Raw genomic sequence first — 15485 nt, forward strand, 5'->3', positions numbered from 1 at the left:
TATCTAGAAAAAAGTTGCTACAGCCAATGCCAGAGAAAAGAAGTTGCTGCCTGTGTTCTCTTCTAGGATTTTTAATATTTCAGGTCTCATTTAGGTCTTTCATCCATTAGGTCTTTCATCCATTTTGAATTTATTTACATGTATGGTATAAGAAAGTGGTCTAGTTTCATTCCTTTGCATGTTGCTGTCCAGTTTTCCCAACACCATTTGTTGAAGAGACAGTCTTTTTCCCGTTGGATATTCTTTGCTGTTTTGTCGAAGATTAGTTGACCATACCCTTGTGGGTTTATTTCTGGATTATCTACTCTGTTCAATTGATATAGGTGTCTATTTTTGTGCCAATACCATACTATTTTGATTACTACAGTTTTGTAATATAACTTGAAGTCTGGAATTGTGATGTCTCCCACTTTGCTTTTCCTTTTCAAGATTGCTTTGGCTATTCAGAGTCTTTTGTGGCTCCATAGAAATTTTAGGATTGTTTGTTCTAGCTCTATGAAAAATGCTGTTGGTATATTGATAAGGATTGTATTAAAAGAGTAGATTGCTTTGGGTTGTATAGCCATTTTAACAATATTTGTTTTATGGAATGTCTTCCCATTTCTTTGTGTCATCTTCTGTTTCTTTCATCTGTGTTTTATAGTTTTCAGAGTATAGGTCTTTCGCCTCTTTGGTTAGGTTTATTCCTAGGTATCTTATTTTTGGTGCAATTTTAAACGGGATTTTTTTTTTAAATTTCTTTTTCTGCTGATTCATTATTGGTGTAGAAAAAGGCAACAGATTTCTGTACATTGATTTTGTATCCAGTGAATTTACTGAATTTGTTTATCAATTCTACTTTGATGTATTCATTTTTTAAATAGATGTTTATATAAAAATCTGATCTGCCAACTTAGTGTTTTCCACCACTTCAGGATGCAGAAACCTTCATGGGCTTCACAGTCTCTCGCTTAGCTGCTGCTTTCATGGGAACCTTTGAAACAGCCAGCCATTGCTGTCTAAAAATGCTTGCTTAGCCTCTTTTACTTCCTTGGCATCCCTGATGGCTTGTTCTTGTTGAGCTTTCCTAACTTCAGGTTTCTGATTCCTCTTGGCCATTCTATCAGCAAGAAATGGCACCAATGATGGCCTTCTGGAATTTGACTGCACAGCGGGTTTTCGTCTTTTGGCTTTCCTCTGATTGTCCTTTTCGTATTTTCTTCTGTAGAGGATAGTCCAGTTTATCTGCTGAGGAGTCCTCTTAGAAAGGGATGCCAACTGGCATTTTGCATTAAGAAATTGGGAAATCTTCCTGTCAGTCCTGGTGTTGGGCCTCCCATATCTGGGGTAGATCTTGTACCTACTCAAACTGCATAGCTCAACCTTCGTGGCTCTGGCAGCCAGGAAGAAGGAAAGATGGTGAAGAACTACTGTGATGCCTTCTTAATCATTATTTTACATTGAAATCTCAAGTAACATTTAAAAAGGGTCAGATCTTTTTAGGTTTATCAGAAAGGGGCAATAGATTTAAAAGAAGGTTGAGAAACAAACTGTAGACAGCTTCTCTTAGCACAATATGATCTTTTGTTTTGCAAATGAAAGCACTGGAGGATTCCCGGGCATACAGAATACAACTTAATCTTTTAAGTTTTTATTTATTCACGGGGGGTGGGGAGGAGTACTGTTTCTACTTTGGAAATGAGGCATATTTGGAACTATTTTTTTTCCTTTAATCTTGATAATATGATGGGCAATGCCTGCATTTGATAACTACCACAGAAAATGAGGCATTTAGGGCAACAGCATGGGATCAACAGGGCAGCTTCTCCTACAGAATCCTTTGAGAGCATTTGGGACCTTGAAAAAGTGCAAGAAACTTAAATCTAAGCATACCAGCAATCCCATGGTCCATGACTAATTGCTTCTATTGATATTTGATGGCCCCAATACTTTGTCTTCTCCTTAAGCTACTAACATTATCATGAATTTACCTCACCCTCAGCCTGCTTGTTATCCCCTGACCAAAATCTTTAGTGACCCACCAATATATTTCATATTGAGTACATGTTCTTCAGCCTGGTATTTAGAGCCCTCCATAACTTAACTGCCCCATGTAACCTCTCATGAGTTTTTATTCCACTCTCTATACTTTAGTTAAATCTATCCAATGTGCTTTTTTCCCTAAGATTATACTACATTTTCTCACCTTTGCACATTTTCTCCTTCTGTTCCATTTACTAGGAATACCCTGTCATTTCCATCTGCCAGAATTCTATTAATCTTCAAGATGCATCCACACACCAAATCCTTTATTAAGACCCCTCACTATTGTTTGGCTGTGACACTCCCTTTTTCTAATTATACATTTAGCTTATGTTTTCTCCAGGTTTTATGACCTGCCTTATGTTATAGTTATTTTATATTTTATATTCTGTACTTGAGGACAGAGGAATATCTTTCCTATAAAATTTTATCTTTTCATACAGTGTCCAAAACAGAGCTTGACTTATAGAAGGTGCTCAACAAATATTAGTTGAATTAGGGTTAACTTCCCAATCTATCCATGAATTTCCTACTGACTTAATCTCTCCAGTATTTAGTACAGTTTTAGAATAATGAAATTGCCTGAAATTACAGACTACCCGAAAAGCAGGCATACTTTTAAAGATGTGTACTTCAATTATTCTAAAAATCTGCTTTTAAGGAAATGTTTTACTCTCATTCATAGCACAACCAGAAATAAAATATTTTTTGCATCATTTTCTTACTAATATGGGGTGATTTCAATGACTGTTTTTCAACAGCTCTGGAAACCATATTGTAAAAGAAACTGTTACAAAGGAGATCATATTTTGTATTGGAACATTATCATTCTCAAGGACTTCGGTATACTATTACTACCAATATATTTTTAAAAAGTAAGTCTATAAATTCAATAACTCTTAATAGTCATATTTCAGACTTTAAGTATACTCTTGGTTATATGGAATCATCTATTCTGAACTTCCTCAGTTTATTAGGTGAAGAACTGAGATTCAGAGAGGGTAAGTGACTTGCTCAAGGTCTTAACAGCAGGTCAGTGGCAAAGCAGTGAGGAAAACTCAATTTATTTACTTATTTATATATATTTTTTATTATGTTATGTTAATCACCATACATTACATCATTAGTTTTTGATGTAGTGTTCCATGATTCATTGTTTGTGTATAACACCCAACTCTCAGTTAAATAGTTTCTTCAGGATTTCATAATATCTTTTTAACAAAATATACAAAATGAGCTTAAAAGCACTTGACCTATTCATTATACCAGGGTTTGATATGATGTGCCATCAAGTGTAAATATAACTCATTAGATAGTCCTATAGTTTACATTTTTTTAAAATTTTATTTTATTATGTTACGTTAGTCATCATACATTACATCATTAGTTTTTGATGTAGCGTTCCATGATTCATTGTTTGTGTATAACACCCAGTGCTCCAAGCAATACGTGCCCTCCTTAATACCCATCACCGGGTTAATACATCCCCCCATGCCCCTCCCCTCTAGATCCCTCAGTTTGTTTCTCAGAGTCCATAGTGTCTCATGGCTCATCTCCCCCTCCGATTTCCCCCCTTCATTTTTCCCTTCCTACTATCTTTTTTTTTTTTTTAACATATAATGTATTATTTGTTTCAGAGGTACAGGTCTGTGATTCATCAGTCTTACACAATTCACAGCATTCACAATAGCACCTACCCTCCCCAAATGCCCATCCCCCAGCCACCCCATCCCTCCCACCCCCACCATTCCAGCAACCCTCAGTTTGTTTCCTGAGATTAAGAATTCCTCATATCAGTGAGGTCATATGATACTTGTCTTTCTCTGATTGACTTATTTCGCTTACCATAATACTTGCTAGTTCCATCCATGTTGTTGCAAATGGCAAGATTTAGTTTTTTTGATGGCTGCCTAATATTCCATTGTGTATATATATATATATATATATATATATATATATATATATCTTCTTTATCCATTCATCTGTTGATGGACATCTTGGCTCTTTCCATAGTTTCACTATTGTGGACATTGCTGCTATAAACATTGGGGTGCACATGCCCCTTTGGATCACTACATTTGTATCTTTGGGGTAAATACCCAGTAGTGCAATTGCTGGGTCATAGGGTAGCTCTACTTTCAACTTTTTGGGAACTTCCATACTGTTTTCCAGAGTGGCTGCCCCAGTTTGTATTCCCACCAGCAATGTCTAAGTGTCTTACCAAGTTAATTAATTGAATTAAAAAATATTTGTATTCTTTTATTTCCTCTGTAGTTATTTTTATTTTTAACCAGTGGATTTGGAGACTATGTATAGAAAAATGTCCTATTTAGCATAATGTATTATAAAATAAGTGGCATATTTGGACAACAAAAAGTGAATAAAATACCCAAAAAATATTTTTTGAGAGATAGAGTAGTTCCCCAATCAGAAATAGACACTGACAAAGAAATGAGATGTCTTTTTTTCTTTAAAGAGAGTTTTTTTTAAAAGATTTTATTTATTTATTTGACAGAGAAAGACACAGTGAGAGAGCGAACACAAGCAGGGGGAGTGGGAGAGGGAGAAGCAGGCTTCCTGCTGAGCAGGGAGCCCGATGTGGGGCTCGATCCCAGGACCCTGGGATCATGACCTGAGCTGAAAGCAGACGCTTAACGACTGAGCCACCCAGGTGCCCCAAGAAATGAGATTTCATTTATTTGGGAAATAAGTAAGCTGATGCCAGAGTGCTTAACCATACGTTACTTGATTTTTCCCCATTTATTCTCTTATTATGATTAATTATGCAAAATCCATACACTTAATGAATTATTCTTTAAGGCTGATGGGTATTTCATGCTGTATGAAACTTTCAGCTAAAAATCTGTATTGTAGATCAGAGCCATCAGGGGAATTACTTCAATTAAGTTAATCCTTCTAATATATACATAATATATGCTTGTGGTGTGATCTGGAATCCGTTTTTGTCGTAGAAATAACACCTGAGATTTTAAAAATATTAAGACCATTAAAATATGTTACTTATTTTTAGAACTTGGAAAATTGCATAAATCCTAGGTCTCACTTGCAGGTTGTCCACTTATTCGTGTGGTATAAAGTTGCTTAAGCAGAGAATGGGGTTTAGTCATGTGTGCCCAATGGCTCCATTCCAAATGTACAGCTATTCTGAAAGTGAGTTACAGGTTTATATCACACAAATTTACTTGGTTACTGCCTAAAACTTAAGTTTGACCATCTGGTTCAACATAATAAAATGGATATTTATAAAATATATAATAACCTAAGTGCAGTATAACTAGTTTCACCATTGATTCTTACTTTTTCAGTGCATCTGAATAAAGAATTCTGAAGCTCAAGTCTCAGATAGTAACTATATTTCTTGGTCCTGAAACAATTTCTCTCTCTTTTTCTCCCGCCATCCCACTTAGTTCCGGTCAGTTTTTTTTTTTTTTTTTTTTTTTTTTTTAGTTCTGGTCATTTTGCATAACATTTAATGACAATGTATTTATCAACTGGTAAATGTGGCATTTTGCTGTAGTTAAGATAGATGATATTGAAAGATATTTAAAAACTCCCAGAATTCAAAAGTCATCACAGTCTTCCCTGCTCCCCTGTCACCCTCCATTCTTTCCTTTCTTCCTCCCTCCCTTCTTTCCTTCTGTGATTAGTTATTGAGCACCTACCATGGGGATCTACACATGAATAAGATGAAGTACCATTTTTCCAGAGCTCCAGGGTCTTGCCCTCCATGTATATTGAATTCCTCAGTTCACCTGTGGGGAGGTTGTGAAGCTTCTGGATTTTAATCAAGATTTTTTTTTTAAAGATTTTATTTATTTATTTGACAGAGAGAGAGACAGCGAGAGCAGGAACACAAGCAGGGGGAGTGGGAGAGGGAGAAGCAGGCTTCCTGCTGAGCGGGGAGCCCGATGTGGGGCTCGATCCGGGACCTTGGGATCATGACCTGTGCCGAAGGCAAATGTTTAAGGACTGAGCCACCCAGCTGCCACTTTAATCAAGATTTTAATCATTTTATAGAACACCTCTTTCCAAAGTCTTTTCTTCTATTTCTATTTTTTTTTTTTCAGAATCCATGTAAACCCTAAAGTATGTCAGAATAGGGAGAATTTTGTGGAAAGTACCATTGGTGGAAAGGGCTTTCTATACCAACTGCTATTTGCAGCTCAAACTGCTTATCAAAGGGAAAAAAGATGGACTCATTCATTCAGCACATTTACTAATGTTTGCAGATCATGACATTGGATACTTCAAACACTAACACATATCCACTTGACTTCATGTGGATACGTTATAAGTAATTCTATTTTTAGTAACCTCACTTTTGCTGTCCAGGCCTAAATTTCTAATTGCCAGTTACATAGTGTTATCTGTGTGCCCCACAGGCATCTCCAACTTGGTAAGACACTTAGACTTCCTCAACTGTGTCCACCCTGGGGCCATTTAAGCTCTAATTCTAAAGGAATCACATTTATAAATCATCTCATGGTGGGTTATTTCTTATCTTGCTCATTAATTTATGTAGATGGAGAATTCTCATTTCATAATCATTTCAAATGCCTGGAACCATTCACTTCAGAAGACAGAAGGAACCCTATGAATAGTCCAGTTCTGTTATCTGAGGCCAGTTTTTTTTTTTTCTGAGGCCAATTTTTTTTTTTTAAAGATTTTATTTATTTATTTGACAGAGAGAGAGACAGCGAGAGCAGGAACACAAGCAGGGGGAGTGGGAGAGGGAGAAGCAGGCTTCCTGCGGAGCAGGGAGCCCGATGTGGGACTCGATCCCAGGACCCTGGGACCATGACCTGAGCCGAAGGCAGACGCTTAACGACTGAGCCACCCAGGCGCCCACTGAGGCCAATTTTTAATAGACTTCTGAAAACCTTCTCTTCAAATCTGTAGTTGTTCTTTCAAATCAAATCTACAGTATGTCTGCTGTAATGGACATACGGTAGCATACCTGATCTAAATTTATAAACAATTATATACACTCTATGGGAAAACAAAAAACTGGGGTGCCTGGGTAGCTCAGTTGGTTAAGCGTCTGCCTTCGGCTCAGGTCATGATCCCAGGGCCCTGGGATCGAGCCCCACATCAGGCTCCCTGCTCTGTGGGGAGTCTGCTTCTCCCTCTCCCACTTCCCCTACTTGTGTTCCTGCTCTCGCTGTGTCTCTCTCTGTCAAATAAATAAATAAAAATCTTAAAAAAAAAAAAGAAAAACAAAAAACTGACTAAGTCTTTCTGTGATATTAATATCCTGTTAAACTTTCTGGAATAAGAGTAGCACACATGACTTTATAAGGAATCAGTTTACATACTCTTCCTCAGCGTGCAACTATTATTTATTATAGCATTTCCTCATCAATCTAAAGTCATTAAAAACATTTTTTATATATAAAAGTTGGTAAAGTCTGAAAAGAGATTATAAAGAATAATTGAAAAACTATAAGGGTCCATATAAGACAAGATGAATGAGGAGTATTAAAAAGGTAATATGGAATGAGTAAGTCATGGGAAAGGGAGTCCAGTCAATGATATTGTAATAGTGTTGTATGGTGACGGATGGTAGCTACACTTGTGGTGTGCACAGCAAAATGTATAAACTTGTGGAATCACTATATTGTACACCGGAAACTAACATAACGTTGTAAGTTAACTATACTGAAAAAAAAAGGTAAAAAAAAAAGTTAATATGTGTTTGGGTAGATATGTGTATATATGCACATAGGTGTGTGTGAAATCTTTTTGTCTAGGTTTGATATTACATTATAAATAGAAAGAGTCCATTTAAATAATCAGCCCAATGGAAAGAGTGGTATCAAAGGAGTCCTTGGATTGCCTGGATAATGAAGTGTTAGCTGAGACTCTTTGAGCTACTGCCAGCGCTGCTGGGGAAAGATCGGGCCATCTTAGTTACACTTTGTTCAGCACACAAGCTGAACAATGCCACCAACATGGCTGGTTCTCAGTGTAATTTTTCTTTTTTTTTTTTTTAAAGATTTTATTTATTTATTTATTTATTTATTTATTTATTTTTAAAGATTTTTTATTTATTTATTTGACAGAGAGAGAGATAGCAAGAGCAGGAACACAAGCAGGGGGAGTGGGAGATGGAGAAGCAGGCTTCCTGCTGAGCAGGGAGCCCGATGTGGGACTCGATCCCAGGACCCTGGGATCTTGGCCTGAGCCGAAGGCAGACGCTTAACGACTGAGCCACCCAGGCGCCCAAGATTTTATTTATTTATTTGACAGAGAGAGACTGAGCACACAAGCAGGGGGAGCAGCAGAGGGAGAGGGAGAAGCAGGCTGCCCGCTGAGCAGGGAGCCCGAACCGGGGCTCGATCCCAGGACCCCGAGATCATGACCTGAGCCAAAGGCAGACACTCAACCGATTGAGCCACCCAGGTGCCCCTGAGTGTAATTTTTCTTACCTTAGCTGTAAAACAGGTCTTCAGTCAAGCATGATTCCAGCTACTTGCTTAATTTTAGGCTATGTGAGATTCAGTCGGCAAGAAAGACATCACCTAATTATTTTTAAAATCATGGAGAAAGTTATAAGAAGAAAGCGACAGGAATAGTAATTTGGACTTTTTGTTGGGTGAACCTTTTGTCCTAGTATGTATACTGAGAACATTAATGTATCTGTCAGTGTTGGACCAGAGAAGCAGAACCAGTAAGATATAGACACGAAGAGATTTATTGGCTTGTGTGTTCTGGGGTTTGGCTAGGCAAGTCCGAAATCTGTGGGGCAAGCCATCAGGAAGGACAGGCTGGAAATTTCGGGCATAATATGTGCAGAAGCTGTAGTCCATAGGAGGAATTTCTTCTTCTCCCAGGAAAGCCTCAGTTCCGCTTTTCAGGCCTTTCAACTGATTGAATGAGGTTACCCAGTGTATCTAGGATAATTTTCCTTACTTAAAATCAACTGATTATGACTTTAATCACATCTACAAAATGCCTTCAGAGCAACACCTAGATTAGTGTTTAATTGAATAACGGGACGGCAGGCAAGCCAGGTTGATGTATCAAAAAACCATCACATTGGTGGCTCAGTCGGTTAAGCACCTAACTCTTGGTTTTGGCTCAGGTCATGATCTCAAGGTCCTAGGATCAAGCCCCTTGTCAGGCTCCATGCTCAATGTGGAGTATGCTTGTCTCTCTCCCTCTGCTCCTCCCCTCCCCCCCACCCTCCTCAGAAATAAAATCGTAAAAAGAAAAAAATTACACTGACCTAGAGAAAATAGCTTAAATACAGAAAAATCTTCATGTGCAAATCTTCTCACTTTCACTAAAAAACCTGGAAACATGCATAATATTGAGTAATATGTAAGTGGTTAAGTTATCATCCATTTATATGATGGATATTATGTTTTTAAAACAATGTTTTAAAATTATATGGAGGGGTTTAACAATTTTTATAATGTTAACTAAAAAATCAGGAGATAAAATATGTGATTAGAACTTTTTAATCATTTGAATGGGAAAAATGAATATTCAGCAAAATGTTAGAAAAGATATCTTGGGGTGGTATTGCTACTACTGATTTTTTTTCTTTCTACAAATTGCATTTTTCAAATTATCTCTAAGAAGCATGTATTACTTTTATAATAGGAAAAAATAACATTCTAAAAATGATTGTTCTGAGTTTTTAAAATATCATGCTGGACACTTTATTTTTATCAAGCCAACTGATTGTCTAATTTTTTGCCAGTAAATTTGTAAATTTATTATTAAGGACATTTAAACTTTTATGTCACAGTCAGTACCATAATAGGGCAGGAATATACAACTTTCTTGGTACCCTTTTATGAAAGGCAGGAAAAAAAATAAAGGTCTCGGATTTTAGTGTTTATTACAGGTGAAAACAGGAAATTCTCAAGCTAGCTTATTTGTATAAATTTATTCTGCTTTAATAAAACCTCAGGAGGGATGCTTGGTGGCTCAGTAGGTTAAACATCTGCCTTCGGTTGGGATTGTGATCCCAAGATCTTGGGACTGAGTCCCGCATTGGGCTCCTTGCTCAGCAGAGAGCCCGCTTCTCCCTCTGCCTGCCTAACTCTCCCTGTTTGTATTGTCTCTTTCTCTCTGACAAATAAAATCTTTTTTAAAAAAATGAAATAGGGGCGCCTGGGTGGCTCAGTTGGTTAAGCGACTGCCTTCGGCTCAGGTCATGATCCTGGAGTCCCGGGATGGAGTCCCGCATCGGGCTCCCTGCTTGGCAGGGAGTCTGCTTCTTCCTCTGACCCTCCCCCCTCTCATGTGCTCTCTCTCTCTCTCTCTCACTCTCTCAAATAAATGAATAAATAAAATCTTTAAAAAAAATGAAATAAAACCTGCAGGAGAGGGGAACCTGGGTGGCTCAGTCGGTTGATTTTGTCTCAGGTTGTGATTTCGGGGTCATGAGATAAAGCCCTCTGTCGGGCTTTGTGCTCAGCGGGGAGCCTGCTTGAGATTCTCTCCCTCTCCCTCTCCCTCTCCCCTCCCCCTGTTTGTGTGCTCTCTCTCTCTCTAAAATAAATAAATAAATCTTAAAAAAAACCTGCAGGAGAAAAGTTCAGAGTTATAACAGATGAACTCCTTAGTGCAAATTCTACTTTATTAGAATTGACAAAAAATTCCTTGAAGTGGATTGTTATTGCGGGTATGTTCACATAGAAAAGTTGTATGAGCCACTTTAGGATATTTCGTATTTCATTTTAAGTGAAAAATGTACAACACAAAACTGTATATTCTGTATGATCCCAACTATGTATAAAGTGTATGTTAATCTAAGTGTGCATGCCAGTGCATGTGTGTATTTGTGTGTGTGTGTGTGTGTAATACAATAAATTGTTAACAGTGATTATGTGTGGGTGGTAAAATTATTGTTATATATTCTTTCTATATTTTCCAAACACTGCAGTGCATTACTGTTATAATCATACAAGCATTCTTTAAAAATAATCTTTAAAAATTCACATAACTTGGGGTGCCTGGGTGGCTCAGTCAGTTAAGCATCTGCCTTTGGCTCAGGTCATGATCCCAGGGTCCTGGGATCAAGCCCCGCATTGGGTTCCTTGCTTAGTGGGGAAGCCTGCTTCTCCCTCTCCCACTCCCCCTGCTTGTGTTCCCTCTCTCACTGTCTCTCTATTTGTCAAATAAATAAATAAAATCTTAAAAAAAAGTTTTTAAAATAAAAATTCACATAACTTTTCAAAATGTGCATATCACTTTTTTGGTATGCATCTGGTATGTAAAAATAATCTATAATGTATTATGTAAAAAAAATGAGCTTTTGCACTTTGTAAATGGGATGCAGAAAATAATATAGGTGGAACTCAGGTTTTTCATAACAAGAACTAAGAATATTTGGTTTATAACAATGCCTTGTAGATAAGCATTCAATAAATGTTCAGTGAATGAATGATGTCCACATGCCCCTGCGTGTGTGATGTGCCGCCTCCTTCCAATCCTGTTGGCTACTCTGCACTACCCTTTACCACCTCCGATCACCACACTTCTCTGTTTCCCCACGTAGGCTGAAAACTTCTTATGGGCCGGAGCTGTTTCAGATACATCCGTTGTTTCGGGTACCTAGCCCCAAACTTAGGACATAGAGGTATCCAGCAAAGGGTTGCTGAAATAAGCCATTGTATCTATCATTGATAAAATGGTAAATATAAGAGAATGTCTATAAACATAAGCATTCTTTCTCTGACTGCTTTTTTTGTTTGTTTTCAACACCGAGAACTCTTATTTGTTGGAGTAATTAGCAGGAACAGTGCAGAAAGAGTAAAGAACCATATGACTAAACCGTAATACTAGGAATTCTTTGAAAAGGTGTCTTTCTGCCAGATTTTGGCCCCTCTTTATGCCAGCAGGAACATAATAAAGTCAATTCTCTATTTGGGAGCACATCTGAAAAGAATTCTCTTTACAAATTTTCCTTGGACCTGGAATTAAATTTACGACACTTGCTAGACTATTAGAGCAAAATAAACTCAATTCCTGATTGTTACCTTAAAACTTAAGAAAAAAAATCAGAAAATTTTATTGTGAAAAAAAACAAAAGTGATTGTATTTCTATATTATGGGTTAGTCCTTAATCTTCATTTAGTTCAAGGTGAAGAAGACTAAGAATATCAAAACCCATTTCCCCTCCAGCTTTCTGTTCAAAGAGCAGCAGGCCGCCCCTTTAAGGGGAAAAGACAACAAGACTCCAAGCAGGTAGCATGGAGATGGGCTTCCACATCTCCTCAAGACTCAGCTCACAGTTTTCTCCTCTTTACTTCATAGCAGGACTCCCAGAGTTGAGAGTCTTCACAAAGACTTCTGTGTGTATGTGTGTGTGTGTGTAATAGAATAAATTGTTAACAGTGATTATGTGTGGGTGGTAAAATTATTGTTATATATTCTTTCTATATTTTCCAAACACTGTAGTGCATTACTGTTACAATCATACAAGCATTCTTTAAAAATAATCTTTAAAAATTCCTAAAAAATTTAGGCTGAGTAAATTCTGGCCCAGCCTAAAATCTCCTGCCACTCTTTCTACAACCAGTCAAATGTATGCTTGAATTAAAACTTCACCATCTCACTAAAACTAGAAGAAAAAAAAAAGGGAAAAAAATGTGCCTGTTAGTTGAAGTAATCAAGGCTCCTATTAGATTGTATACATATTTTTTTAGAAAGGGAATAACGATTACCCTTTTAATCTTCGATCCACTCTTCATGGGTCTTTATTTCTTTGTTTTCTTCCTCCTTCCTTCCTGTTTTTCCATTCATTCATTCAACTGTGAAATATCTACTGAGTTCCTACTATATGCCAGTCATACTTCTAGACTCTAGGGATCCAGGTAGGAACAGGAACAAAATCTTTTACATTATGGAACATACCTTATAGTGAAGGGCATGAATAAGAACAAACATATATGTAATATATGGGGCAATAAATACTGAGGATATAGGGATAGAGACCAATAACATGGAGGGTTGTGGTCAGGGAAAGCCTTTCTGTTGGGAGAGTTGCATGAGATGAGGGAGCAGGACCTGTGAACATCCAAGGGTAGGATATTCCAGGAAGAGGACATAGCAAATATAAACACCCTGAGTTGGGATTATGCATTGTGTATTCCGTGGGATAACAAGGAGACTACTGAGGCTGGGGAGGGCTGGGGAGAGAGAGTGTTGCAGGAAATGAGCTCGGAGAGGTGAGGATAGGGGAAGAGATCGTTGTGTTTGAATGTGTATGTTCTGTACCTCATTGGGTTAAATGGAAGTTGAGAACTCAGTTGTTAGTTATGGTGACAGGCATTTAACCATGATGATCTTATTTATCTGAGAATAGTTTACAAGTGAACAACATATATATTTTTAAAGCTAACCACACTATGATTAAATTGTAAGTGTAGGGGCAGATTTTGTGCTTGCACAGCATTTTAAATGTAAGACATTTGGATTAAAATTGAATTAGAAGAAATTGTAGTAATCATCAGGTAACATCCTATTTCACAGATGAGTCAATTATGATTTAGAAAGGATAATCATAATAATACAATCCTATTTATAACATTCTGTGTCAAGCACTCTGCTGAGCGCTTTATACATTGAATCCCCATGACAACCTGTTGGGTAGGCATTATTACCCTCATTTTAAAGATAAAAACATCCAGGCTGAGAGAAGTAAAGTAACTGAGACAAGACCAGAGTCCCAGTAAACAGCAGACACATGATTCAAAGGCAGTCAATCTTCCTCTCCACTGGCAGTGACATTGCTATAAACAGAAGTTTTCTGACAATTAATGTTTTTTTGTTTAGATACTAAAAATTTCAGTATCCAGGCTCCTTGAGTTTTGGGACAAGGCCTTCTAATTTCCCTTTGCTTGATTCCAAAGCCTGAGCTTTTGACCATTATACTCTACTGCTTCTAAGTGATAATGTGTTCCAAGTTGATAGTTGGAACAGATGGGTCTCAAACCACAAACCAAAGCTGTTATATTCCCAGTTTGGTGTTCTTTACAGGATGCCACTCCACTCTTTGACCCAACTCTTCCAACCAGTAAGCTCTGGACCACTCAGGAAGGTGAAGGGATGTTGAAGCCTTTCTCTCTTAGTTGCTGCCACAGTCCTGCCTTCCAATCACCAGTTCCTCTGACAGGACCAACCATGAGTGATTACTTGAATTTTGGTCAAGGTCAGCTTCACCTTTTTCACTTGCTCTAAATTATTTTGGATGTTGGTCTAGGAATGTTTCCAAATTAAACTACACAGAGATAGGGAAAATAATTCTATCAGTAAAAAAAATTTTTTTTCTGAAGAGTTATTAACTAGGGGAGAAACTGGAGGAAAGACAGAGCACATTTAATGGAGCAGATCATACTGTTCTGCCAGAAATTCTTCCTTGTTTTTAATTCTTTTCTTTTCTCCAGAGACAACATTTTAAAGAACATTTAGAAGGAAGACATAAAAGGCTAACATCTTTGGAGAAGAGAAATATGTGTTATCTGAGCAGAATAACCTGGACCATCATTTGCAAATGACATAATAATCATCAGAAATGCTGAAACCAAAGAATAGCAGGTTTTAGCTTTCCAAAGTTTTCTTTGAGTTTTTGCCGTGTCTTTGTTTTGTTTTCCTTGTGGGAGAAGACCATCATGCACACATCCCAAAGGATTCAGGATAGTTGGCTTGTTCTTTCTCTGTCCACACCTGGCTAAATACTCTTTGGCACTATACAGCTTGGGTAATTCTTGGATTTATTGACCAACAGGGTGGGGGTGAGTATATTGAAAGAATACATTCAATCATTTTCCAGAAAGTCAAATGAACACGAAGATTTCAGAGTTAGGAATCTTGAAAATTAGAAATTGACTTAGCAATACCACATCTAGACATTTATACTCAGGAAGTAATGGAACAAGTAAACAAAGTTGTAAATGCCAAGCTGTTCATTGAAGAGCTGTCTCTAATAGCAAAAATAGGAAACAGCTTAAATATATATGGAAACATTTAGGGAAGTTAAAAATGTTTTTAAAATAAATTATGGGAGTGATGTTAGCATCATGGTGGAATAGGATGGTTCAACATATGCAAATCAATAAATGTGACACACCACATTAATAGAATGAAAGATAAAAATCATATGATCAAAGGATCTTCAAATTAAAAAATTCATATGATCATCTCAATAGATACAGAAAAAGCATTTGACAGAATATAACATCTTTTCATGACAAAAACTCTTAATAAGTTAGGTATAAAGAAACAACCCTCAACATAATAAAAACCATATGTGACAAACCCATAACTAACACCATAATTTATGGTGAAAGATTGAAAGCCTTTCAATCAGGAACAAGACAAGGGTGCTCACTCTCACTACCCCTCTTAATAGAGCACTGGAAGTCCTAGCCAGAGTAATTAGCCAAGAAAAAAAGAAGGCATATGAATTAGAAAGGAAGAACTAA

General features: G+C 37.2%; 1 pseudogene; it reads right to left on the bottom strand.

Moving 5' to 3' along the window:
• Positions 1–910: 910 nt before the first annotated feature.
• On the bottom strand, positions 911–3892 carry LOC110573058 (annotated as a pseudogene).
• Positions 3893–15485: the final 11593 nt, after the last annotated feature.

Source organism: Neomonachus schauinslandi, chromosome 2 (genome assembly GCF_002201575.2).
Source record: "Neomonachus schauinslandi chromosome 2, ASM220157v2, whole genome shotgun sequence".
NCBI lineage: Eukaryota > Metazoa > Chordata > Mammalia > Carnivora > Phocidae > Neomonachus > Neomonachus schauinslandi.